Source organism: Bacillus rossius (assembly GCF_032445375.1).
Source record: "Bacillus rossius redtenbacheri isolate Brsri chromosome 9 unlocalized genomic scaffold, Brsri_v3 Brsri_v3_scf9_2, whole genome shotgun sequence".
NCBI lineage: Eukaryota > Metazoa > Arthropoda > Insecta > Phasmatodea > Bacillidae > Bacillus > Bacillus rossius.
Genome location: NW_026962013.1, coordinates 25,497,720 through 25,523,008, shown reverse-complemented (window position 1 = coordinate 25,523,008; position 25,289 = coordinate 25,497,720). Strand labels below are relative to the sequence as shown.

Sequence of the window (25,289 nt, the reverse complement as noted above, 5' to 3'; positions counted from 1 at the left end):
CAATGAAACATTAATATACATAAATTTGGAACAGTACAGCATTACTCACGTAATCTTAATACAAATTTTATTGCCCCTGACATACTATTAACAAACAGCTATGAAACTTTACAAATGTACGTCGAGGTCCATAGTGAAGTGGTCGCTTCTCAGTGGTGTCGTGTGACAGGCTGCACTACAACAACTGACTGACTGGGTGGCCGCCACTTACAGGTGGCGTCCGGGTAGCGAATGGTCGACAGTCGCGAGCCACTCGATAGGTGGTGCGACCCCGTCTGGCAGGTCCGTTCAAATGTTGTTGTCGACTGGGTGGTGCCACGCGGGTCGCTCGTCTGACAGAGGCCTTCTCGTCGGCGCGCTGCCTCTCCGCGGCGACCCTTTAGTTCCATGCAGTCGCGACCTTCATCTGTATGAAAGCCGTGGGATAAAGCTGCTGGTATGATATCAAATAAAAAAAAAATGTTTTTTTTTTTTCCACTCCTGTACACTCGTATCCGTTCATTGCCACAATTTTGGCGCCATTTTTCGGCTGGTTAATCCCACGTTGCTTTGGTTAATACCTCTCATCTACTTCTGCCTTTTTTTTTTTAAATTATTTCAGGCATGATGTTAAATCACGCTTTCCAGCTGAATAAAATGAAAGAACGAAAAAAAAAAAATCACCCGACTTATCAAATTTGTGTCCCAAGTCCTTTTGACATTTCAAATCAAAAAGTTCATATATCAAAAAATAAATTACACTTATAAAGCTGGCCTCTTTAGTCTGTACGTCTTTTTAACATTTTCCATCACACTATTTACTTTAAAATAAATTATACTTATGTAATTAATTGTACAAAATCAATTACTCTTTTCAACGTGAATAAACTGTCGATACTTTAAATAAAATTAAAATATGTATGGTAGCATCAATCGTTAGCCGTTGCGAAAATTAGGTAGACAAACAAAAGCTACGTTACGAGAATTCCGTAGCATCACTGCTGCGTCATTTATACCTCTCCCCTGCTGACTCCCATTCCGGCCGTTACAACTAGCATATAGCATGCTCCACTACATATAGCATCTCCCCCCCTTTTTTTTGCCGTCTACCCATTTTACAGCTAGTACATGCGTTGAAGTAGCGTTGTCACTGACGCACTCTTCTCCTCCTTTACACCTCCCCCCCCCCCCCACCTATGTGCGATCGAAATTTTCGTCAAAAATTGTAGCACTTCAAAAATCGAAGATACACGCAACTGTATTATTCAGGCAGTTGCCTCCATGTCAATGAATCTTAGGTTTCTCTGTTTGATGAAGAATGCAATAACGACCAATATCCATCTTTATGGTGGGTCATTTTTTAGCTTAAATACGAGCGCGGTGTCCCCCAGATAGTTCCTGAGGTTGCCACGGAAGGATAATTGCGCTGGTTCTCTGTAGCCTTCCTCAGTACGGAGGCGAACGCAAACACAATGTATATATCACAATTTATAGCTTGAGGCGATTGAAGCTGTGCTATGACACTGCCCTCTCTGCACATTAACTTTGCTGACACCCAGTAAAAAGGAATAGTAATGTGAAACTATTTAATGCAATTTTTTAAAGTTATACTTCTTTAGGCGCGTTATGAAAATAATGACGAGAGTTAAATTCTACGATGCACAGGGATGCGATATTACACCCCCCCCCCCCCTAGTAATTATAGCGATAAAAACTTACAACTGTGTGCTCCTTGCTTTGAAAAAAAAACGGAGCTCAATCGTATGTTGGCGTGATGATTCTGACCAGCATTACAAATAAACGAAGCTTAGTGTTCTTACGCCGGTATTCCAAGACACCAAAATAAGAGTTTAGGTTTGAATATTATACACCTGTGTCATAACCGTTTTTCTAGTGCTCGATAGTACATGGCCAGTCTCTTATTATTAGGGAACGGAAATTCCGCGCATGGTCAGAGATCACTTTTACGTTGATTTCGTTCAGATGGTGGACTCGCGTTTGACACCAGGGACTCATATGTATTCATTCTTGGAACCATTGGGGGACGTACCAAGCGTGTTGGTGTGCTGAATGAAACTTTATGATAACGAAACTACCCTGGAGTACATGCTGTCCACTTTAATGGTCATGACAAATAAATAATCGCAACTTCAAAAGTACTTGATAACATTAGTAAAATTGTTCTATTTTTGTGCGATAGTGTTTTTTTCTGTATTATTTATGCTGTAACAATAAACTGTATCAATAGTTGCGAAACGTACGCTACTATGCGTTTAAACCAGTTTGTAGCCTCGCGTAGGGCACAGTTTATTAAACGGTTGCCCATTTGTTTCCTTACTAGGATTCGGTTTGGACACGTTCTTGATAGGGCCCGCGAGTTGCTTTCAAGAATAGAGTCCTTTTATACTCACTGTTGGCTGCGTTAAGCTAATCTGAGGTCCAAGGTTAATATTGAACGTTGATGTTTATAGTCCAACTTCCTCCGACGTTCGTTACTTTACACACGACTTAACGCAACGAACTACAGTCAACTAATCGACTTTTACTCCCATAAAGCCGTGAGACAGCTTGATACAGAAAACCAACCATTCTAGTTGCTAATAACTGTTTACTGATAGCTTTTATTACACACACGAGAACTTTGACATTTATAGTTTACTAAAAAAAATAGTCTGTTAATACATATTTTTTTCATATCGGTAATTAACAACTGGGTTATAGCCACTTCATTTATCATTGGATAATGAAGTCAACAGAGTTGCATATATTGCATAGAATGAGAATTAGTTATTTTCAGTCACAGCTTTGGGTGTGAAAACAACTCCCCTACCACGGCATTCCATAGAGTTGAATCTGTGGGTTGCCACCTGGGTTGGATCGACGTTTATTCTGTATCCTACGTGCGCGTCAAGTAAGTGCGTTCGTTTGTGGGACAGACTATACTTTTATTTATTTATTAAAGTGGAACTGCTTTACAACCGGTAGGGAAATACAAGGAGTTGAATCATGAGAGCGTAACGAAAAGTACAACAGTAAGGAGTGGGGCTTTCTGCTCTTAACTCTCGGGCAAGCGTTAGCGAAGCAACGCTACGGGGCTGTATTCTTTCGTTACCCAGGAAACGACAAAACATTTATGTTCAAAATTTTAATTAATCAATAAAAACAGTGATCGCAGAATTTTTTAGCATGAGTTTTAAAATTTTGTGCAATTCACATATTTCTATGAAGTCTGCTCATAACGCTTGCAGCGGCAACGTATTTATATTTTCATCCAAGCAGAATAAATTTTCTGTACTTTCAAAAAAGATTCATTTGAAAACCATTCGCAAAAAATGTAGTTTGTAATATTACAAGAAATATACTGTAACTTTTTACAACACTCGGCTGTGGTTATTTCACATATATGAAAAATTGTTTTTTCGAGAGAATACTGAGTAATTATTACGAAAATTAACGCATAATTTTATATTTTATATATGTTTCATTCATGCATATATACTTTTTTAACTATGGATAGTATAATTTAATATTCAGTAATTGGATATTTTTGTTTTATTATGGTTATTAATGTGAGCGGTTGATATTGGAAAGCTATTGAGGGAACGGTTTACGAATAGGTTCCATCGTTGGAGGTACTGGGAAAACACAGAGCACAAATTCCCGGGTTAGAATCCGAACCTAGTAAAACCTCGAACACTGTTTTGTGGTGATACAGTTTTTTTTCTTTCATTTAAATGCACTAATTCACAAATATCTGTAATCTTAAGTGAATATTTCTGTTCCATTTACAATTTTAAAAAATTACAGTGGTTTTTGCTGAAGCTTCACGTGTTGCGCCTGGGCAGCCTCCCGGCTGGCTGGGCCCGAAATAAGCCGCAGCCTTCGTTAATCGACCCTCAGGGGCGAACAGGCAGGCGAGACGTCGTGGATGCGAGCCGCTGCATTATTCATGTCCGAGCGATGCGCGGTCAGTCCCGCCCAGCCTGGGAGCCCCAAGTTTCCGGCGTCGGTCCAGGCGAGGGATTAAGTCTTGTCTCCGTCTACTAGCCGCCCGACCTCCTTGCTCCCTACACCGTCATTTGTTTTTGTAAATGAAACAAAAATATCCACGTAAAATCACAGATTTATTTTTATTTTTTATTTTGTACATTTGCACGAAAACCACTGTATCGCTTCAAAATAGCGTTCGCAGTAATACTTGGTTTTGCATTCTTACCGGGAGAATTTGATGCTTCGTGTTTTCCCAGTACCTCCAATAGTTAAAGTTATTTGTACATAGTTCCCTGAATAGCTTGATACAACAAAAATAAAGTCAAATCATTGACTAATCGATTTAATTTCCCATGATTAAAAAACTATTATGCTTGAATGAAATTTTAATTAAAATATAAAACTACGCACCAATTTTCGTGAGAAATACTCAGTATTATCGATATTAGCAGATTAGCGATTTCAGTACTGCACTTTGAACACTTCAGCTAATGGTGTCGGTGTGCGAAATTATCGCAACATATCAACACGCACGGTGAACTGAAGCATACACTAATGCTTGTATTTTGTATTTTTGCGCACGGAACCTCACATAGACCACGACTGGCCAATGGAGCTACTTAGCACCGTCAATGCACACAAAGATACAAACCATAGGTTTTATAACTTGTAATACACACTGTTAGAAAATATAGTAAATTTACGGAAATGACCGGAAATAAACGAGGCGATCTTCATGATTTCAGATAGCTGTATTTTCTTAAACAGTGCGCCGTATTCCTAACTTCCTAGTTCCGTAATCCACTGCAAACAGGGTAAACAGGCGAGTGTAACGAAGAAGGGTGGTCTTTCTGCTGCCTTAACAAGTTTTTGAGTGTTTTTTTTTTTGGTATACCAAGATTATGCTTGTTGTTTTGTGTTCAATGCAAGTGAAATCATTACCCGTCAATTTACGAAAATAACGTTGCAACGCAACGTGTGATTTAGTTAATTTTTTGTACAAAAGTATTTCCAAACACGCATTTTGTTAACTGATTCAACAGTCAACAGTGCCCTCCACTTTTACAAGGAAAGTCATTGGATATCATTTGTTAAACTGCAAGGCAGAGCTTTGTACCGTTTGTAATTTTACAAAGCTCTGCCTTGCAGTTTTAGAAGTGGTATCGGCAACTGAGTTTCCAAGGACTTTCCTTGTAATAGTTAAAAAAATAAAATAAAATAAAATATTACCGTGAACCAAACTCCTCGCGCAGTGGACTTCGACTTAAAACGTGTAACCTTACAGCTGGGGATGTTACGAATACAAAAGCTCGCGGTTTTTAGCTAGGTATAGCTACATCTGTAACAGGTAGCCAGTTTCCCCCCCTTGAACATATATCCCCTGGCAGTTAATTCGCACGGCATTTCTTATTCAAACATTCGAGAGGATTACCCGTGCCGTGTTGGATCCGTGTAATGGACTGCGCGCGAACCTCGGCGAACCGCTAAACGGGATACTCGCGAGCATTTCAGGATGAAATAGATCCGCAGTGCCACGTTATTTCGATGCAAATGCCACCGAAGTATATTTTTTTTATTTTCCTTACAAAAAAAATTGCTCTCTCTTTTTTTTTTTTCATACACCTTACAACCAACCAATAGAAGCTTGTCGTATTTTAAAGTTCCTTGTCATCCACACCCTGAAAAGTTAACTAGTGTCAGTTAAAAATATATAGTTACTCAAGGCTATAATTCTAGTAGAACTCTGTTTCTTTGACCAACAAAATTAATTTTTTTTTTCATTACTCGCGGATAAATTAAATTCTCTCAGTAACAATGGACGTCCGTGAAACAACACATCATTCTGTGCCTAGTTTGCTGGGTCCCAAATTAAACGCACGCTGATGAGAGCGAAAAAAAGCACTGTGATCAAACAGTGCTAGGAAAGAGATAAACTAAAGGTGATAAACTCTTCGAACGCCGAACCTGTTTCTATCCCAGATAGCAGAGACAAATATTTTGACCGTGGTTAAGACAGTTCGATTTTCGCATGGTTTAAAGACGTCAGATACAATTAATTGATATCACTTTCTTGAATCCAAAAAATTAATCTATATTCAGCGTCTGTGGCCATCAACTGTGGCTTAACTTAGAATTCAAGCTGCACGATATCTGTGTCCCAACAATAAATATCTGGCTGCGATGCATCTCCATTCACTACTGTATGACATACGATGACAAAGTTGTGGTGTGATAAATACAATTTCAGTAAAAACATTTATGGGGCTCGTCTTCTTCGAAACAGATGTCTTAGTAAAATTTCATATTTTATAAGTATACATTTATATGTATAAACACAAATATATGAAATATTAACGTATACGGTAAAATGAAAATATCCAATTCAAACTCCAAAAAAGTTATGTTGCTAACATATATGTATATATTTTAATATCGACACCTAATAAATTTTGGTTTGGCGGCAAAAAAAAAAATGTTTTTTCGACAAAACTACTTAATAGTAACAGAACTATTTGGCTGTCACCAATAAGCCTATTCGTAGACCCCATCTGTTGTCACCACAAAATATTTGGTGTGGTCTTTATTGACAACGTATTTTATGTCAGTCACAAATATTTTTATTTTATTTTTGTGTTTAAACACTATAATTTTTATCGGATTTTATTTATTTGCTCAAACAATTCTAATAATTTACTAATGGGACTATTTTTATGGGAGAGTTAAAAAAAACCTTGAATGTAAAATATTTAAATTTAATTACTCATTCTCATGAGAAAGAACACATTATTTTCAGCAGTAATAACATTTTTAAGTCATTCCGTAAAAACCTCAGGTGTAAACCATTAACGAAAAATAATTTTGCCCCTAAATCTGATTGCTTGAATAGAGATCATAACAGAGGAAAAACATAAAATAAAAATACACATCCTTTTTTAGTAATGATTTACAATTGAGAAAATGATGAATTTAAAATTGTTGTTATTAAATTAAAAATATAAATTGATTTCTGCTGAGATGAAGGTTTGGATGTTTTTTGCTAAGCTAGTAAAGAAAACCATATATGTACTAGTGTTGACACTTAAGATGATTTTAAAAAAGCACGGTCACCTACTAGAATATCATTATTTTTTAACCATGCGTAGACTACACAGGATGCGTTGCCAAGCATTCAATTTGAATTTATTACATATATGAAGAACTTTAAACCGGTTATGATTAATTTTATATGGCAGTGAAAAATATAAAGCTCAGGTATTTTAAAACAGAAAATTTTTGCATGTCATTTTCAAAATGACCTGTAAATTAAAAGCTATATAACTTTCAGCTGTGAATGTTTCGCTCATTGACAATGGCACCCCAAATATCAATGTTTGTCTCGTAACACATATGTTTCATCTATGCAATCAAATCTGCACTTCCGTCAAAATTAACGGTTTTGAAGGTTTTTTGTAAAGGAAATTTAAAAAAAAAACGTTAAACTTTACTGGTCTGGCGTGTCTTCTTAGCTCCACAGCAAAGATAATCAGCTTTATAACAATGAAAACCCACTGAACTTAAGAACTAAAAGACAGCTTTAATTATTTATGGGCACAAGTCCAAATTTCAAATTGAATGCTTGGCACATTGATGAAGGATGCTTGGCAACCCTGATCCCTTGTCTGATCAGGGCCGTGGTCACATGGTCAATACCCAATTTATGAGCACCGAGTTGGCGCTGAAATGTCGACTGTCATCGCGCGACCTTAAAAACAATTATAACTTCACTTTTTCACGTGAGTTAAGGCTTGGGGTCTACTAAAACGTTGGGCATTCTTTTGCTTCGTAGTTAAGAGGTACAAGAAATAAGTAGGTGTATATAGTTCATATGAGCACAGGGGGGGGGGAGGGGGATTCGGGGATTCGAGGCGGCTATCTTGGATTAAGCCACTTCCGGCAGCCATCTTGGATGATGTCACTTCCGGCGGCCATCTTGGATGACGTCACTTCCGGCGACCATCTTGGATTACATCAAGTCCGGCGGCCATTTTGTTTTCTAGAACATTCCACCATTTTGAGTTTCGTCCGCCATCTTGAAAATCTTTATTTATTATCCGATTTTAATGGAAAAAAAATTTAAAATTAAAAAAAAATTAAATAATCAAATTTTTAAAATAAAATTAAAAAAATATTATTTAATAAAATTTTAATTAAAAATCTACGCATCGAACACCCCACTCCTCTAAATTACAAATACATCATCTAGCACCCCCACCCCTCTGTTACAATAACATCGTCATCGAACGCCCCACTCATCCCTTTTTACAATTTTCCGTTACACCACATTCTTTAAAATAAATTTATTATCAAAATAAAAAATATGTACCATCGTTGTCTGCGGAGGCAGCCATCTTATTTAGTGGAGACCGCCATCTTGATTTCATCTGATGGATGTCGTCATCAGGTGTAGGTTTATAAAGTACGTTAGTGTATATAAGGTCGAGTTACAATTCTCTACCAACATTGTTATAAACCTTATAGACCAAAATCCACAGAATCCACAAAATACTCAAAATCCACAAAATCCACAGTCATTTTGTTGTTGTAACCGACATTTTTTCTTAAAGTCTTATCACTTATAGGTTTTAACTAAAATATATGTTATTAATACTATCGTTGTGGATGCGATAGTTAAAGTAATGATAATTTAAAAAACATTTATCACTCCATCTTAGCGGACCAGAAATTTTTCAGAGTCCTAACTCACAAGTAATATTCTCTTCTCATGTTTGCGTACTAGTGTTTTAAAAGCTGCATGGAAGCAGATATTTTAATGTTTGTGTATAATTACATTTCACCATTCTGTAAGACATTTATAAGTATCAGTACCTCGTGGGATATTGGTTCTATATTAAAAATAATAAACAATATGTAGGTAAAATGGTATTTATTAAATTAATAACATATTTTACGCAACAAATATGGAGCAAAAACAGAAACTACACATCAAAAAACTGAAACTTTACAACAAAAATGGGAACTATACATCAAAAACATAAACTGTAAGTATAACAAAAATGGAAAACTGTACAACAAAAACAGAAACTGTACAGCAAAAACATAAACTGTACAACAAAATGAAAACTATAAAACAAAAAACAGAAAAACTATACAACAAATGGAAACAACTACCAACCTGCCAAACTATTTAAATCAAAAACTATTTACTGAAAAAAAAAAGTTATTCGTCGCCTCCAGCATATCCGTGGGGGACTGTGTGGATACCATCTTCGCAGATCAGCCGTTTGTCGTCCTCCCACGTTATGGCCAGCTTATTGCTGTACTCAGTATAGAGTATGTGCTGACGGGAGCGAATTGCTCTAACGCCTGCCCTCATTGTGCAGTGGTCTTGCAGGGCATCCAGGTAGTCATCGAATGTTATGTGGTTTTTGACCACACATCGCTGGATGCCCTTGGCCTTTTTCTCGCTCTTACCACCGCACCTGTAGGCGTAGAGTTTAGCCCGTAGGCTTACAAACACCTCCATCACTTCTCCCCCACATTCATCTTTGAATTTACCGACAACTTTCTCGTTGATGGGGGAGAAGCAAGGGTGGTCGGAAGGGTAGCAGCTGGTGTCGAATTTAGCCATCAGTGTAGGGTCGGCTTTGAGGTCATGGTAGAAATCATGCGTGTGAATCTCATACACAAAACTGTCTGTATCCATATACATCAGGTGAATATTGTCATGGTAACGGGGTTTCATGGTATTATAGTGGAAGTCGTACATGAGAGTCTTTGAAAGATCTAGTACGGCCAGTCCGGCATAAATCGGCTTGTCGAAAATGATGGTCTCGTGATTAAGGTGGACTAGAGACAAATTCGGTTCGTACATTGTACGGTCCTTGAAGGATGGACGACACACCAACTTCTTGAACCTCTTCTCAGAGCACACCAACTCCATTTTGAGCCTCCGCCTTTTATTTTCCATCAGTTTACCAAATGTCGAGTTCACAGCGAGCTTAAAGAACTCCTTCTCGAACTCGTTGGCTGCTGCTTTCCGCTTGTTGGTATTCAGCCGAATATAGGGTTCCAACCACGCCGACTGCTCAAACTGCAGGACTCGGTGTATCTTAGTCACTCTCAGCCCATGAGATACCGCTTGCTGTAGGTTTTTGTAGTGGACAATGTAGTGCTCTTTATTTTCCAGCGTTGTCATGAGCTTTGATTGTTTTGAGCCGGGCGGACACTGATTTACGGGGAGAAATGGCAGGTCTTTATGACTTTCGTGGAGCTCGGGAGGGTACTCCACATCACACTCAATAATGTAGCCTGTAGGAGAATCATCTGGGACAGACACGACATCAATTGATGTGTCTGCCCATTGGAAATGCCGAATTGGAAGCGGCAGACACATCGCCCACCCGTACAAATTATTTGCATCAATGTACTCCAGGAATGTGGATGGCTTGGATGCATCATATGTCTCAGGTATGTAGGAGTTATTGGCTACACAATGACGTTTAATGCTTTGCGCTACTCCCCCCCTAATAACAGCCTCCACAAACATGTACATATCATAATCGGTAAGAAGCTCTAGCTGTACACCTGTGGTTCGAAGCATCGCATCGAAAGCGAACCCTGGACAAGAAATATAGTGAGACGGATCTAAACTATATGTCTCCAAACATATGGAACGGAAATTCTCGAATACATCCGCCAAAATCAGAACATCCGTCTTTAGGTACAAGTCAGCGTACTCCCCCAAAGTAGCACACTGAAACTTGTCCCAGACTTTCACCGCATGAGCGTACTCCATCTCTGAAATCATGGAATCAGTCAGACTATTGTAGAAATCATCGATGGATGGAAGACTAGTATCATCTAGTCGAGCAAAAGAATCCACAAAATCATACGGGAAGACACCCTTGCGGGTAACCAACTCCAACTCATCAGGCGCGAAAAACTCAGTAGTACTTATAAACTTGTCTGCAGGCAAGAACTCAGCGAGCGAAGCAAGACCCCGACTCATAAAACGGAACGTATCGACAAACTGAATGCTGAACTTATCATGTAACTTCTTGGAAAAAGTTATCAGCTTCTCTTCCGAATTAGGAATGATGAAGATGTCTTTACTATCATACCCCAACTTCCTGATAATGAAGTTCTGATCGTACGCCAGGTTGTGGAAGAACACAATCAACTTTTTCGGTCTGCGCCTGAGAAGGTTACAGTCATTACATGCAGGCCCAATAAATTCGCCGGTGAAGTGATTGTGGTCACGAACTTTCTTTACAACCCCTCCAAACTTTCCTCCACAGTAGCAACAACACCTTGCTTGCAGAAAAGCAGTGTTCTGTGCCAGCTTGTGAACTCTTTGCTTAAGCAACATGAGAGTTTTGGCACAAGTCAGCTTGTGAACTCTTTGCTTAAGCAACATGAGAGTTACAGCACAAGTCAGCTTGTGAACTCTTTGCTTAAGCAACATGAGAGTTCTAGCACAAGTCAGCTTGTGAACTCTTTCCTTAAGCAACATGGGAGTTCTTGCACAAGCCAGCTTGTGAACTCTTTGCTTAAGCAACATGAGAGTTCTGGCAGGATGTAATTTGACCTTTTTTTATAAAATTGATAATTTATGTTTTTAAACGACATCTTCTCCCTGATGGTTTTCTCTGAGTGCTGCTATTTTTTCACATGAAATTTCGATAGATTTCTACGTGTGCTTCAACTTTACGGTATTAGAATTTTTTTTTTCATGTGCTTCTGCTTTTTTTACCTGACAAGAATTTGATGATTTTCTCCGTTCATTTCAGCCTTTTTCATGTCAAGACTTTATAGGTATTCTACCTGTACTGATGGTTATTCTTGACCATATTTAGGTGATTTTCTCCGCATGCTTCATGTTATTACTGACAAATCGTTTTTTTCTATTGTTCGTGTGCTGTTGGTTATTATTGGCGAGAATTTCGTTGGTTTTTTAGTGTTCTCCTGGTTATTCATGATAAAACAATCAATATGTGCATTTTTTGTTATAAAAGATAAGCAAATGTATTTAGAAATTCGTTTAATTTGTGAATTCATGTTATCAAATAAACTTTAATCAGATGGAGATTATACCACCAAATGTTATTACTTGCTTGATTACTATATATCCAAATATATGAGAAACGTCAACTTTCAAGATGGTTTCCCCCTCCCCTTGTGTTACAGCAAAGCCCCTCCTTTTTTCGATCGTGAGTGAGCATTCCACACCCCACAAAGAAACTGTTTTGCATTTTTTACATTACAACTAATAATGACTGATACTACATATATTTTCCTGATGTACACGAGAGTTTAAAATTGATAAATAGTGATTTAAGCAAATGTTTTTGTTCTCTCATTTATTAAATTGAGAAAAATATGTAATCGAAGGAATATTAAGTATTTTGTTTGTAAATGATTTTTAGTCGACTTTTTTTGTTAATATATTTACTTTGTCTCTCCCTAGATCATCTAAGCTTGTCAAGGTGATATTAGTACAGCTTCATCGCTGGAAAAGAAATATATACTATTTTATGTGTAAACCTTTTCTCTCTGTCGAGGAGGCGGCACGAGTCTAAGAACGAAGTGTGTGCCTTTTTTGTTTCTCTTCATGTGATGTATTACTGTGTTCTATAATGAAGGAATGAATGATCCTTTCTTTTTAAATATAGCATTCTGTGATAGCATTCGCAGAATTGTGATTGAAAGGGCAGTCAGTTGCGTGGTGATTTTCGAGAAATATGCAGTGTTTTATATTATTCAAATATTTTGAAATGCATTATTTTAATGTGTTTCACTGTCCTATGATTACTGTTTCAGGAGGTCCACCTAGTCAGAGGTGAATCTGCATTAGTGAAGCGATATAATTGCAATGTCTGCTAACGTTGCTAGTGCAGTTTCGTCTCTAAGCGCAGGGGGCTTGGACTGGCGTGCAGTCATCTCGTAGTACATATGTTAAGTATGAGATTTGTGTTTTATCCAGACATCAGACCTATGGTTTGAGAAAAATGAAGTTAATTGCGTAATAAAATGTTCTCGCATGCAAGGACTTGCACATGATGTTTCATCTCTAAAATTAACTTTGAAAATATTTTAATTTTTATCTCCTTTTCATAAACAAATGTAAGTCTTGATTGGTTTTCAAAATATCGTACTTCCTTCTGAAGCCATGCAGGGTGTGTGTATGTATGTATGTATGTATGTATGTGTGTGTAAATAACCAAGTGTCTGTATTTCATGTGCAATTTTTTCATAAACAAATTAGCATCTTTAGCAGTTATTTTAATCAATATTTCTAACCTGAAGCTGCGCACTTCGCATGCGCGGTCTCCTGCCATGTAAATTATGCCTTGTGTAATAACAATTTTTTGAGGGGTGTGGGGTGTATTTTTGCTTAGTTAAACTGTTGTTTTTTGATGGATAAAAGTATTAATTCCGAGTCGTTGAAGGCAACAGGGGCGTTCCAGAGGCAATCCGTCAGCCCAATCCTAGTAAAGACTCGAGTGTTGTCCGCTCGTTTTGCAGTATGGTGTCTGGTACCGTCCAATCTACACAAAATTTAAATATTACGTGTTTTAATATGTTGCCTTTGTAAATAAAAGTACATTATGTGGGCAAGTATGTATTTCATCTCAGTGCACGCATGCGCACGCATGTGTGAGTAAGTGTGTGCATGTGTGTGCGTGTGTGTGGTAGGATGGTTAAGTCTAACATGTAAATAAAACCTGTATGAGATAATATAATTTTTAATTTCTAGATGCAGTAACAGCAACCTAGGATGAAATTTCTACCGTAAGGTTTAAGAGAAGTAAATTTTTTTTGGTCTTACAGAATTTTAGCGTGATGATGAAGCAGCATCGTTGTAAAAGGGAAAGAGAGTGAGATGTTTTATTTGACCAATGAAAAGAGAGCTTAAGGAATGTCTCCTTAAATGTTTGTGAAAAGGGTTGGTTCCTGGAACATCAGCAAATTGTGTCATACTGTAGATGTTCAACTGATTGTTCGCAATGAAATGCTAAAAATTTTTAAACGAATGTTGGTCATAATAAATGTAGAATAAAGTTTTAATGTTTTAGTTTTGTAATGTGTTCTTACTTTTAAATAAATGTATTAAACATACCCGATTATTTATTTCCTTGCATTACTAGTATTATCATTTAGCTACCTGTCTACCCGAGTGTCAGCTTGGCGCCACGAAGTCGGTGACTAGCGGGCCTGTTGTAGCATGCGCGTCATGACTGCAGCTCGAGTGCTTCGAGATGACACTTTGACGAGCTGTTTGTGGCAGGCTCAGACATTCCTGAGCGCCTCATGGCGCTACAAAGTCGCGGACTAATGTACCTGTCGTGACATGCACGGTCAAGTCTATTGTTTGGGTCCACTCGGCACTGCGAGGCGACATTCCTGAGTGATGAGTCACGATGCAGGCAGTGCCTCGCGCCCTAATCTCTAATCACCTAGGTCATTAGTGGTTTTACCCGAGAATGGTTTCCCATGTTTGGCTGTCAGGTTACATTTCTAACCCCACCCCTCACAGACCTGCTACGACATGCAAATGAGTCATGCTTGGTTTTTCCGAAGACAATGGTACTTTCATGTACTACATTCCTATTGACGGATACAACAGAAATACTCTGTTCCTAATGGTTTTTCCAAGAACAGGCAGGTCCGAGGCTATAAAAGGCCGGGATTAGCTGTCGGAGCTTCAGTGTGTTCTTAGAGTTTGAGTGAGCTAGTTCGTGTGTGAGTTTCGCTGCTACCACGATTTCTACCGCCAACGCTACTTCGTGTTCTACAGCTCCACTTCATAGTTTTCTGAGGTATGTTACATGTTTCGTTAACATTGAATGTTTCTCAGCTTTTTTGTAGGTTATCAGCTAGCTAGTTTTTTCTCTGTACACTTATATGTAGGTAGCCAGAATTTTTTTTTTCAGTTTAAACTTTTATCAGTATCTACTTTAAATATTCTAGCATTTTTGGAGTGTGAATTAGAGTAGTTTTGAGGTTATGTAATCAATCATTTTTAGTTAGCATTGAATATTTTTCAGCTTTAACTTTTATCAGTACTTTAAATATTCTAGCATTTTTTTAGGATTGTACCTGAAGGAGTAGCTTTGAGGTTATGTTTACAACTTTTTTTATTTAGTAACATTGCTAGTAGTTTAGGTTAGTAAGCTTGAGGGCTAAAGTTATAAGGTTATGTTTGCAACTTTTTTTATTTAGTGTCATTGCTATCAGTTTAGGTTAGTAAGCTTGAGTGCTAGAGTTTTGAGGTTACATTTGCAACCTTTTTATTTAGTTACATTGCTATCAGTTTAGGTTAGTAAGCTTAAGGGCTAGAGTTTTGAGGTTATGTTTGCAACTTTTTCGTGTTAACATCTAGCTACATTGTATTCTTAATTCTTTTGTTATAGTTCTCCGTGCGTCGAGTTACCGTTGCGTGTTCCGTACGTTGAGACCAGTCTACCGATTGTCGTGATGATGTCGTCTACTGTTCAGAAATGCCGTTTCTGCTCTGCTACATTCACGGCAGGCCACAACCGCTACCGGCACGAGCGTCAGTGTGCTAAGAACCAGCATCGTGACCACCAGCAGTGCCACCTATGTGGAAAGATGGTCGCACGCAGCGATAAGATGCAGCAGCACCTTGCATCATGTGCTGGAGCTGTTGCTACGACATCAGGCATGCGGTGTAGCTTCTGCTACAAGACCTTCGCCCGTGCTGATTTTGCTAGACGACATGAGAAGTCGGCTTGCGGTCTTAACCCAAACCGCATAGCACATACCTGCGACAACTGTGCTAAGGAGTTCGCCAGGGCTGATAAGTTAAAAGCTCACATCAAGGTATGCAAGGGCCCTGCTCTGCCTCCAACAAAGAAGCAGAGGATGGTAGCAGTTAAGCCTGCAGTTACGCCCAAGCCTTCGACCAGCCGAACAAAGGTGGTGACCGGGACTGGTTTGTCCAATACCCACGGCTTCATCACCGCCGAAGTGGGTTTCAAGGGTAACTTGAAGACGTACGTGGCAGAAAATATGTCAAGTTCTGCCAAGGATATTTGTACGTACCTGGACTCCATCAAGAACAAAATAATAAACCAACTTGTGGAGGAGATTGAAGAGAACGGACCTCTCAAATTCAATATCGTGCTCGAGTGCGCCTACGAAAAACCAGTAGATGCCAGTGAAGACAAGAGGGCCTTCAAAACCATGAATGTCCCCCTCTACGCAGTTCATGAGGTGGAGGAGGCAGTTGTCGATTCCATCTCTAAGATCTGCAAGGAGGAGGAAGACTATATGGGGAAGGGGTCCGGATGGACTTTGTCGGTCGTTAAGCGACTTCAACTACGAATAAACAAGCTCGATCCACTCCGTGCCAGCTCCTACATCGAATTACCTACATGCATCAAAGACAAATACGCAGTGATAAATCCGCAAAATCTAGAAGACCACATGTGCTTTAAGTGGTCAATTCTTGTGAAGTACGTGGAAGGACGGAATCCTGATCGTGTCAATCAGCGCTACCATGACTTGGAGGGGAAGTTCAACTTCACGAACATCGAGTTTCCTACTCCAATCAAGCAAATACCACTGTTCGAAAAACAGAACCCTGGAGTCTCCATCAACATCTACAGCATCGACGAGAATCTGAATGTTGTTCCTGCACGAGTCGCTCCTGAAGAAAAAGAAAATCATTTCGATCTTCTGCTCTTGGTCAATGACGATTCATCCCATTTCACATACATAACTAATTTTTCTGCCCTGGTTCGGTCCCAACTCACTACACATCACGACGCTATTCATGTTTGTAAAAGATGCTTCAAGCATTATGATTATCAGGATAGGGTTAGCGGGCTCACTGGTCTTCAGTGTTTGGAAAAACACCGTGAGCTCTGCAAACAGCATGCTGCTGTTAGGATGGAGATGCCATCGCCCGATCAGAATGGCTTGCCTCCTGTTCTGCAGTTCAAAAACTTCCATCACAGTGACAAGATGCCCATCGTGGTATATTGCGACTTTGAAGCTATTCTAGAGAAAATACATACGTGTCACCCGAATCCTGATGAGTCATACATGCTGCAGTACCAAAAACATAAGGCATACAGCTACTGCATTTACGTGAAAGCTGATAATACCGTCATTCCTGCACACCTCACTTCAGCACTTCCATCAGAGCCTGAATTGTATCGCGGTTGTGACGCAGAGGATAAGTTCATATCCCGCATTGTGGAGATTGGACATGACGTACAGAAAATATTTTCTACATATGTTCCTATGACTCCGCTCACACATGCACAGAACACTGCTTTTCTGCAAGCAAGGTGTTGTTGCTACTGTGGAGGAAAGTTTGGAGGGGTTGTAAAGAATGTTCGTGACCACAATCACTTCACCGGCGAATTTATTGGGCCTGCATGTAATGACTGTAACCTTCTCAGGCGCAGACCGAAAAAGTTGATTGTGTTCTTCCACAACCTGGCGTACGATCAGAACTTCATTATCAGGAAGTTGGGGTATGATAGTAAAGACATCTTCATCATTCCTAATTCGGAAGAGAAGCTGATAACTTTTTCCAAGAAGTTACATGATAAGTTCAGCATTCAGTTTGTCGATACGTTCCGTTTTATGAGTCGGGGTCTTGCTTCGCTCGCTGAGTTCTTGCCTGCAGACAAGTTTATAAGTACTACTGAGTTTTTCGCGCCTGATGAGTTGGAGTTGGTTACCCGCAAGGGTGTCTTCCCGTATGATTTTGTGGATTCTTTTGCTCGACTAGATGATACTAGTCTTCCATCCATCGATGATTTCTACAATAGTCTGACTGATTCCATGATTTCAGAGATGGAGTACGCTCATGCGGTGAAAGTCTGGGACAAGTTTCAGTGTGCTACTTTGGGGGAGTACGCTGACTTGTACCTAAAGACGGATGTTCTGATTTTGGCGGATGTATTCGAGAATTTCCGTTCCATATGTTTGGAGACATATAGTTTAGATCCGTCTCACTATATTTCTTGTCCAGGGTTCGCTTTCGATGCGATGCTTCGAACCACAGGTGTACAGCTAGAGCTTCTTACCGATTATGATATGTACATGTTTGTGGAGGCTGTTATTAGGGGGGGAGTAGCGCAAAGCATTAAACGTCATTGTGTAGCCAATAACTCCTACATACCTGAGACATATGATGCATCCAAGCCATCCACATTCCTGGAGTACATTGATGCAAATAATTTGTACGGGTGGGCGATGTGTCTGCCGCTTCCAATTCGGCATTTCCAATGGGCAGACACATCAATTGATGTCGTGTCTGTCCCAGATGATTCTCCTACAGGCTACATTATTGAGTGTGATGTGGAGTACCCTCCCGAGCTCCACGAAAGTCATAAAGACCTGCCATTTCTCCCCGTAAATCAGTGTCCGCCCGGCTCAAAACAATCAAAGCTCATGACAACGCTGGAAAATAAAGAGCACTACATTGTCCACTACAAAAACCTACAGCAAGCGGTATCTCATGGGCTGAGAGTGACTAAGATACACCGAGTCCTGCAGTTTGAGCAGTCGGCGTGGTTGGAACCCTATATTCGGCTGAATACCAACAAGCGGAAAGCAGCAGCCAACGAGTTCGAGAAGGAGTTCTTTAAGCTCGCTGTGAACTCGACATTTGGTAAACTGATGGAAAATAAAAGGCGGAGGCTCAAAATGGAGTTGGTGTGCTCTGAGAAGAGGTTCAAGAAGTTGGTGTGTCGTCCATCCTTCAAGGACCGTACAATGTACGAACCGAATTTGTCTCTAGTCCACCTTAATCACGAGACCATCATTTTCGACAAGCCGATTTATGCCGGACTGGCCGTACTAGATCTTTCAAAGACTCTCATGTACGACTTCCACTATAATACCATGAAACCCCGTTACCATGACAATATTCACCTGATGTATATGGATACAGACAGTTTTGTGTATGAGATTCACACGCATGATTTCTACCATGACCTCAAAGCCGACCCTACACTGATGGCTAAATTCGACACCAGCTGCTACCCTTCCGACCACCCTTGCTTCTCCCCCATCAACGAGAAAGTTGTCGGTAAATTCAAAGATGAATGTGGGGGAGAAGTGATGGAGGAGTTTGTAAGCCTACGGGCTAAACTCTACGCCTACAGGTGCGGTGGTAAGAGCGAGAAAAAGGCCAAGGGCATCCAGCGATGTGTGGTCAAAAACCACATAACATTCGATGACTACCTGGATGCCCTGCAAGACCACTGCACAATGAGGGCAGGCGTTAGAGCAATTCGCTCCCGTCAGCACATACTCTATACTGAGTACAGCAATAAGCTGGCCATAACGTGGGAGGACGACAAACGGCTGATCTGCGAAGATGGTATCCACACAGTCCCCCACGGATATGTTGGAGGCGACGAATAACTTTTTTTTTTCAGTAAATAGTTTTTGATTTAAATAGTTTGGCAGGTTGGTAGTTGTTTCCATTTGTTGTATAGTTTTTCTGTTTTTTGTTTTATAGTTTTCATTTTGTTGTACAGTTTATGTTTTTGCTGTACAGTTTCCGTTTTTGTTGTACAGTTTTCCATTTTTGTTATACTTACAGTTAATGTTTTTGATGTATAGTTCCCATTTTTGTTGTAAAGTTTCAGTTTTTTGATGTGTAGTTTCTGTTTTTGCTCCATATTTGTTGCGTAAAATATGTTATTAATTTAATAAATACCATTTTACCTACATATTGTTTATTATTTTTAATATAGAACCAATATCCCACGAGGTACTGATACTTATAAATGTCTTACAGAATGGTGAAATGTAATTATACACAAACATTAAAATATCTGCTTCCATGCAGCTTTTAAAACACTAGTACGCAAACATGAGAAGAGAATATTACTTGTGAGTTAGGACTCTGAAAAATTTCTGGTCCGCTAAGATGGAGTGATAAATGTTTTTTAAATTATCATTACTTTAACTATCGCATCCACAACGATAGTATTAATAACATATATTTTAGTTAAAACCTATAAGTGATAAGACTTTAAGAAAAAATGTCGGTTACAACAACAAAATGACTGTGGATTTTGTGGATTTTGAGTATTTTGTGGATTCTGTGGATTTTGGTCTATAAGGTTCATAACAATGTTGGTAGAGAATTGTAACTCGACCTTATATACACTAACGTACTTTATAAACCTACACCTGATGACGACATCCATCAGATGAAATCAAGATGGCGGTCTCCACTAAATAAGATGGCTGCCTCCGCAGACAACGATGGTACATATTTTTTATTTTGATAATAAATTTATTTTAAAGAATGTGGTGTAACGGAAAATTGTAAAAAGGGATGAGTGGGGCGTTCGATGACGATGTTATTGTAACAGAGGGGTGGGGGTGCTAGATGGTGTATTTGTAATTTAGAGGAGTGGGGTGTTCGATGCGTAGATTTTTAATTAAAATTTTATTAAATAATATTTTTTTAAATTTTATTTTAAAAATTTGATTATTTAATTTTTTTTTAATTTTAAATTTTTTTTCCATTAAAATCGGATAATAAATAAAGATTTTCAAGATGGCGGACGAAACTCAAAATGGTGGAATGTTCTAGAAAACAAAATGGCCGCCGGACTTGATGTAATCCAAGATGGTCGCCGGAAGTGACGTCATCCAAGATGGCCGCCGGAAGTGACGTCATCCAAGATGGCTGCCGGAAGTGGCTTAATCCAAGATAGCCGCCTCGAATCCCCGAATCCCCCTCCCCCCTCCCCCCTCTCCTGTGCTCATATGAACTATATACACCTACTGAAATACAATACATATGTGAGTAAATTAAGACAAATTAGTGAAATGGTTTTTCTCCACTGAAGTTACAGTGGATAGGCATCTGCTGACTGCCAGTGTATTGCACGTCACTGAAAATTAACTGTCGGTGTTGTGAAATTGTAAATAGCTGGAATAATGGTAATAATCATTAACGAATCGAATGAAATTGATCGCGGTAGTAATTAGAATCATTTTACTAATTCAGACGGAGCAGTTTCAGTAATAATTAGAAACATTTCGTTTAATAAGATGGCCTTTTTAACCGGTTTTAGTTAAATTTATCTAATATCTAACCATTTCCTCTTTTTCTAATTTGTAGTGTTATATTTATAGGTTAGGCATTTTAAAAACGAACACAAAACACACCAATGTGTGGTCACCACGTGCGTTATAAGTGAAACTTCACATGTAGATGTATATTAATGTATCATAATGTGTGCAAGAATACGAGTGAAAAAGTATGCGAGTGCTCAAGTAGGCAAGTGTGCGATTTTGCATGTGCGAAAATATGCAAGTGTGCTATAATTCAAACATTCCATCGAGCTCCTCACTCCGGAAGTTACACTTTTCGCATCCCTCTGATTGTTACACATTCTTTACGCTCTGACTACGCTACCGTCTGCAAGAAAAAAAAAGAAAAAAATTACTCTTAATTTTGGGTAAGAAAATTTGTGTTTCCGAAAAAAAAAAGGTGGATTAGTAGTTAAATTTCAGTCCGCCTGGGAGAGCACTGTTCCAATTTCAAAACTCTGAATAGGCTGCTATGTATGGTGTTCTTTTCTCTCTCCTCCCTAGTGGCCGCGAACTGGCGAACGTATTAAGCGACAGTTTGTGAAGGGTTAATCAGAGAGAGGGGGAGTAGGTGGACAGGGTTGGCTTGGCCAGCACTCCACCCCACCCCTCCCCCCAAACCCATAGGCCGACAAAGAACCGCTAGACGTGGACTCATGTTTTGGCTGGCGGGCGGCAGATTGATTGGTCCCCCGGGTCGGAGGTCGGTTTTGTCCAGGGGGATGGAAGGGGGCGAGGGGGTAGGAGGTGAATGGGGTAAACGACCCCGAACAATAACCACCTCCCTTCCAGCCCTGGCGCCTGGTGGTTTGGCGAGGTGACGTCCACTGGGAAGCCGCCCACATTTACGTACATTGAAAATGCCCACCCCCTTCAACCCTCGTCAATTAGTTAACCAGACGTGGGAGAACCACGCAAAAGTTAAAGTTAAAAAAATATTATAATAAACAAACAAACGTCAGGGTTGAACAAGAGCGGAGGATAAGTTCCTCATACGGGAAACCTTTCGAACTCAATTTGATAAATTGCTTTAAGCAGAACATACTCTACCTATATTAAGAAATTAAAAGTATAAAACGTTTGAAACTGTCACCATGCGTTTTGAAGTTACAACTGGCTCTCAATTAGTTTAGCGTTTTTGAAAAGCCTTTAAAAGTTATTGCATTTGCCCGTAGATAGGTATATACATTTTTATTTACTTGCACGTAACAGAGAAAGCAAACAAAATTATTTATATATGTATTAATAACAAATTAAAATTTAATAAATAATATGTCTCGACTATAAATATGACTCACAGGTAGGGAAATGAACTTTTCGCGAAAAGATTTCCAGACCAGCTTGAAACTCTGTAGTATTGTCTGTGTTTCACGGTTGGCTGGATTTCGTTCAGGTGCATGCCTAATGTCAGCACACCAATCATAGCCATCCAGTGCGGAAGCAAACGGATCCTGAATGGCTCGACCAAATAAGTCAATGGTTTATCCTGCAGACAGCCGCCAATTACAAGGGAACAATTGCTACGGCAAACATACCATATTGCAGTCTAATGCGCGATCAGATTATTTCGTATAAAATTTATCCCCCATTCTTATAGGCCACCATTTTGTTAGAAACATTCGCATCCTCATGAAACTTACACTGACCAGTCTTAAGCGTGCCTATAAGTCATACATACATAGAAGTTTTGGTCTCTTAAGTTAAATATTTTTTTTGGCCTTAACGTGGACCTTAATAGACAAAAGAGCTTTAAAAATATGTATTTGATTTTTATATGTATTGGTATTTGGTTGCATTGAATTTTTTTTGCCTACAAATTTCGTTATTCTACACTATGGATAATTACTTAAGGATAATTACAACTTTCATTCTTAAATGTGCAGATAGAATTATTACTTAGCGTAAATAATAAACTATGATGGGTTTCAAAATGTATACAGTGGGCTGTAACTGTATAAGCTGTAGCCTTAAGTTAGACCCAAATTATATTAAATAAAACTTGTTCTAAAATGACTTTGGGTCGCAGGTAAGTGTGTTTGTGTGTGTGCACATATAATTGTAATACGATTTGAATTAACATTTAATAATAGTTTAAAAACTACGTGCACTCACTCACAAAAGATTATTTTAAAACTTGTAAATTTTGTTGACATTAATGAATAAATAATATAAATTTTCCTTACAGTTTGCCACAGCAGCTTGTACTCACTTCTTTTAAGTATTCATGTTATAATATGTTCAATCAAGTGAAGTGCTTTTGTGGTTTTTAATGTTTCAACATAACTGTGTGTACCAGAAATTACTTCTTTTTATAACTGAACAACTTCTGTAAAAAAAAAATCCAAAAAGGTTTTCAAGATTTTGCATTCAAATTTAAATAATAATTATTAATGCAAAAGTGTTCCTTTTAACCAGATAATTCTTTAAAATTAAAACAGCTTGTTAACATATGTGTTACGTTGCAAAAAATATATTATTACCAATTACGATTAACATTGAGCTAGTGTACAGGTAAATACTGTGATTTGGTTGAGTTTATAACTGATCATTGACTATGCTTCACTAATTTTATCAGAGTTTCTAACACTGCCATTACATACTATCTGTGGACATGTTTGAGGGTAAAATCTATATATGTTTCTAAATTAAAGAATATTATGGGGCGAAAATGTAATTTAAAAACTAAAATAACATCACCTCAAATTTTGAAGCCAATATGGATTACAGGTGTATATAAATTTACATGTTTATTAATTAGCTGGAAACCCAACTTCATTTCACGTTCCACGGGTCTGGAGGAGGGGGGAGGGGGGACACAGACCTGGGAGGAGTGGTATTTCGTTATAACCACGGTCTGTTCGTAAATTGGTCACAGAATTAATTAAACGAGCGGGATGCGAAACATGCCATACAAACAAGGCAGAATAATTTTTGCTTGATTACGACACATGTAGTCACCTCCGTGTTTTAATTTTGAATCGTATCACATTTTTTTTAAAAACTTCATAAAACATTAATTTTTGCTGCACGCTGTCTTTTAGATCCTGTAGTAGGTGCTATGAAAAAAAAAACATAAAAATTCACTTCTGAAAATGTCTTCGCTCGTGCTTGAGGTTACACTACGAATGTACGAGCATGTCGCTCGTACGGAGCAAATGTAAAATGTCGGAGAAATCTGCAAAATCGTTCAACCAGTATTGATTGTTTGAAACCTTTGTTACTTTTGGAAATGATGTTATTATTTCTTGGCCTTGATTTCACTTAGATATAAATAAACAATATCGAAAATTATTAAATACCAAACACACTTATGACGATCTCACAATTTAAAAAATAACATAAAAAAGAGTATATTCAGTGACAATATTTACTTAAATTTGAACATCACTTTACTTCTAGAGTTCGCAAACAGCACCATTGAACCCTTTGGAGTTAACAACAAAATAAATATATGTAATATCGCTTCACAGGAAGTCACAAATATTTAAGTAAATTTTAACTAGGTGATTTTGTACCTAAAAATACATGTATTTAAATTCATTTTAAAATTAAAAAGAGACAATAATTAAAAACTAGTTTTATGAACTGTTTATGTGACAAACTTAAAGAGATTTGAGACTAACACGATAAAGCTATGACGTATTTGTACAAATTACATGATTATCGTGTTAGAAAAATCGTCTAATACGTTTTTATATAGTCATTTATAATTCAAAGCAGACCACCAAAGGATGGTAAAAGGCAAATATAAACTAGAAAATAGATATAAAATATTGACATTGTACGAACGATAGAGATAAGACCGCGTTGCGCTCCAGCTTCGGAGCTGGCTGGCGGTCCTGCACGGCCACTGACGTCATGCGCCGTCCATTGACGTAAAGCATGCCACGCGTGCCTTGCCGGAATACAAGGGTCCTCTCTACCCACCCCCCTCCGCTCCCCGCGCACCGTTCCGCCTCGGACTAGTGTCACCTTTAGCGGCCTGGGAATTCCCGGGCTTATAAAGGCCGCTGCGAGGAGTGGCATGAATAAGCGTCGCTGTTCTGGGTGTTTCGGGCGTCGGGTCGGCCCGGGATGACGCGACACATCACAGTCGCTCTCGTCCATTCGAGAAGGACGCCACGGGTATATAAGCGACGACGCGGACCTCCGCGAGAATTCCAAGAGTTCGGAGGGTTCGCGTCATCGGTGAAGAGGGTGAGAGACCCCCTCGAAAG

The 25,289-nt window shown here is 38.8% G+C and overlaps 1 protein-coding gene and 1 long non-coding RNA gene across 2 annotated transcripts in view; one reads left to right on the top strand and one right to left on the bottom strand.

Moving 5' to 3' along the window:
* LOC134542859 (uncharacterized) overlaps nt 1-14,145 on the top strand; it is a 413,602-nt gene extending 399,457 nt beyond the window's left edge. The window contains exon 3 of the long non-coding RNA XR_010076861.1: nt 12,790-14,145. This is a non-coding gene — a long non-coding RNA (uncharacterized LOC134542859). The remainder of the gene's footprint in view (nt 1-12,789) is intronic.
* The window catches only part of LOC134542858 (suppressor of lurcher protein 1-like), a 443,271-nt gene that overhangs the window by 223,405 nt on the left and 194,577 nt on the right, over nt 1-25,289 (bottom strand). The window lies entirely within an intron of this gene.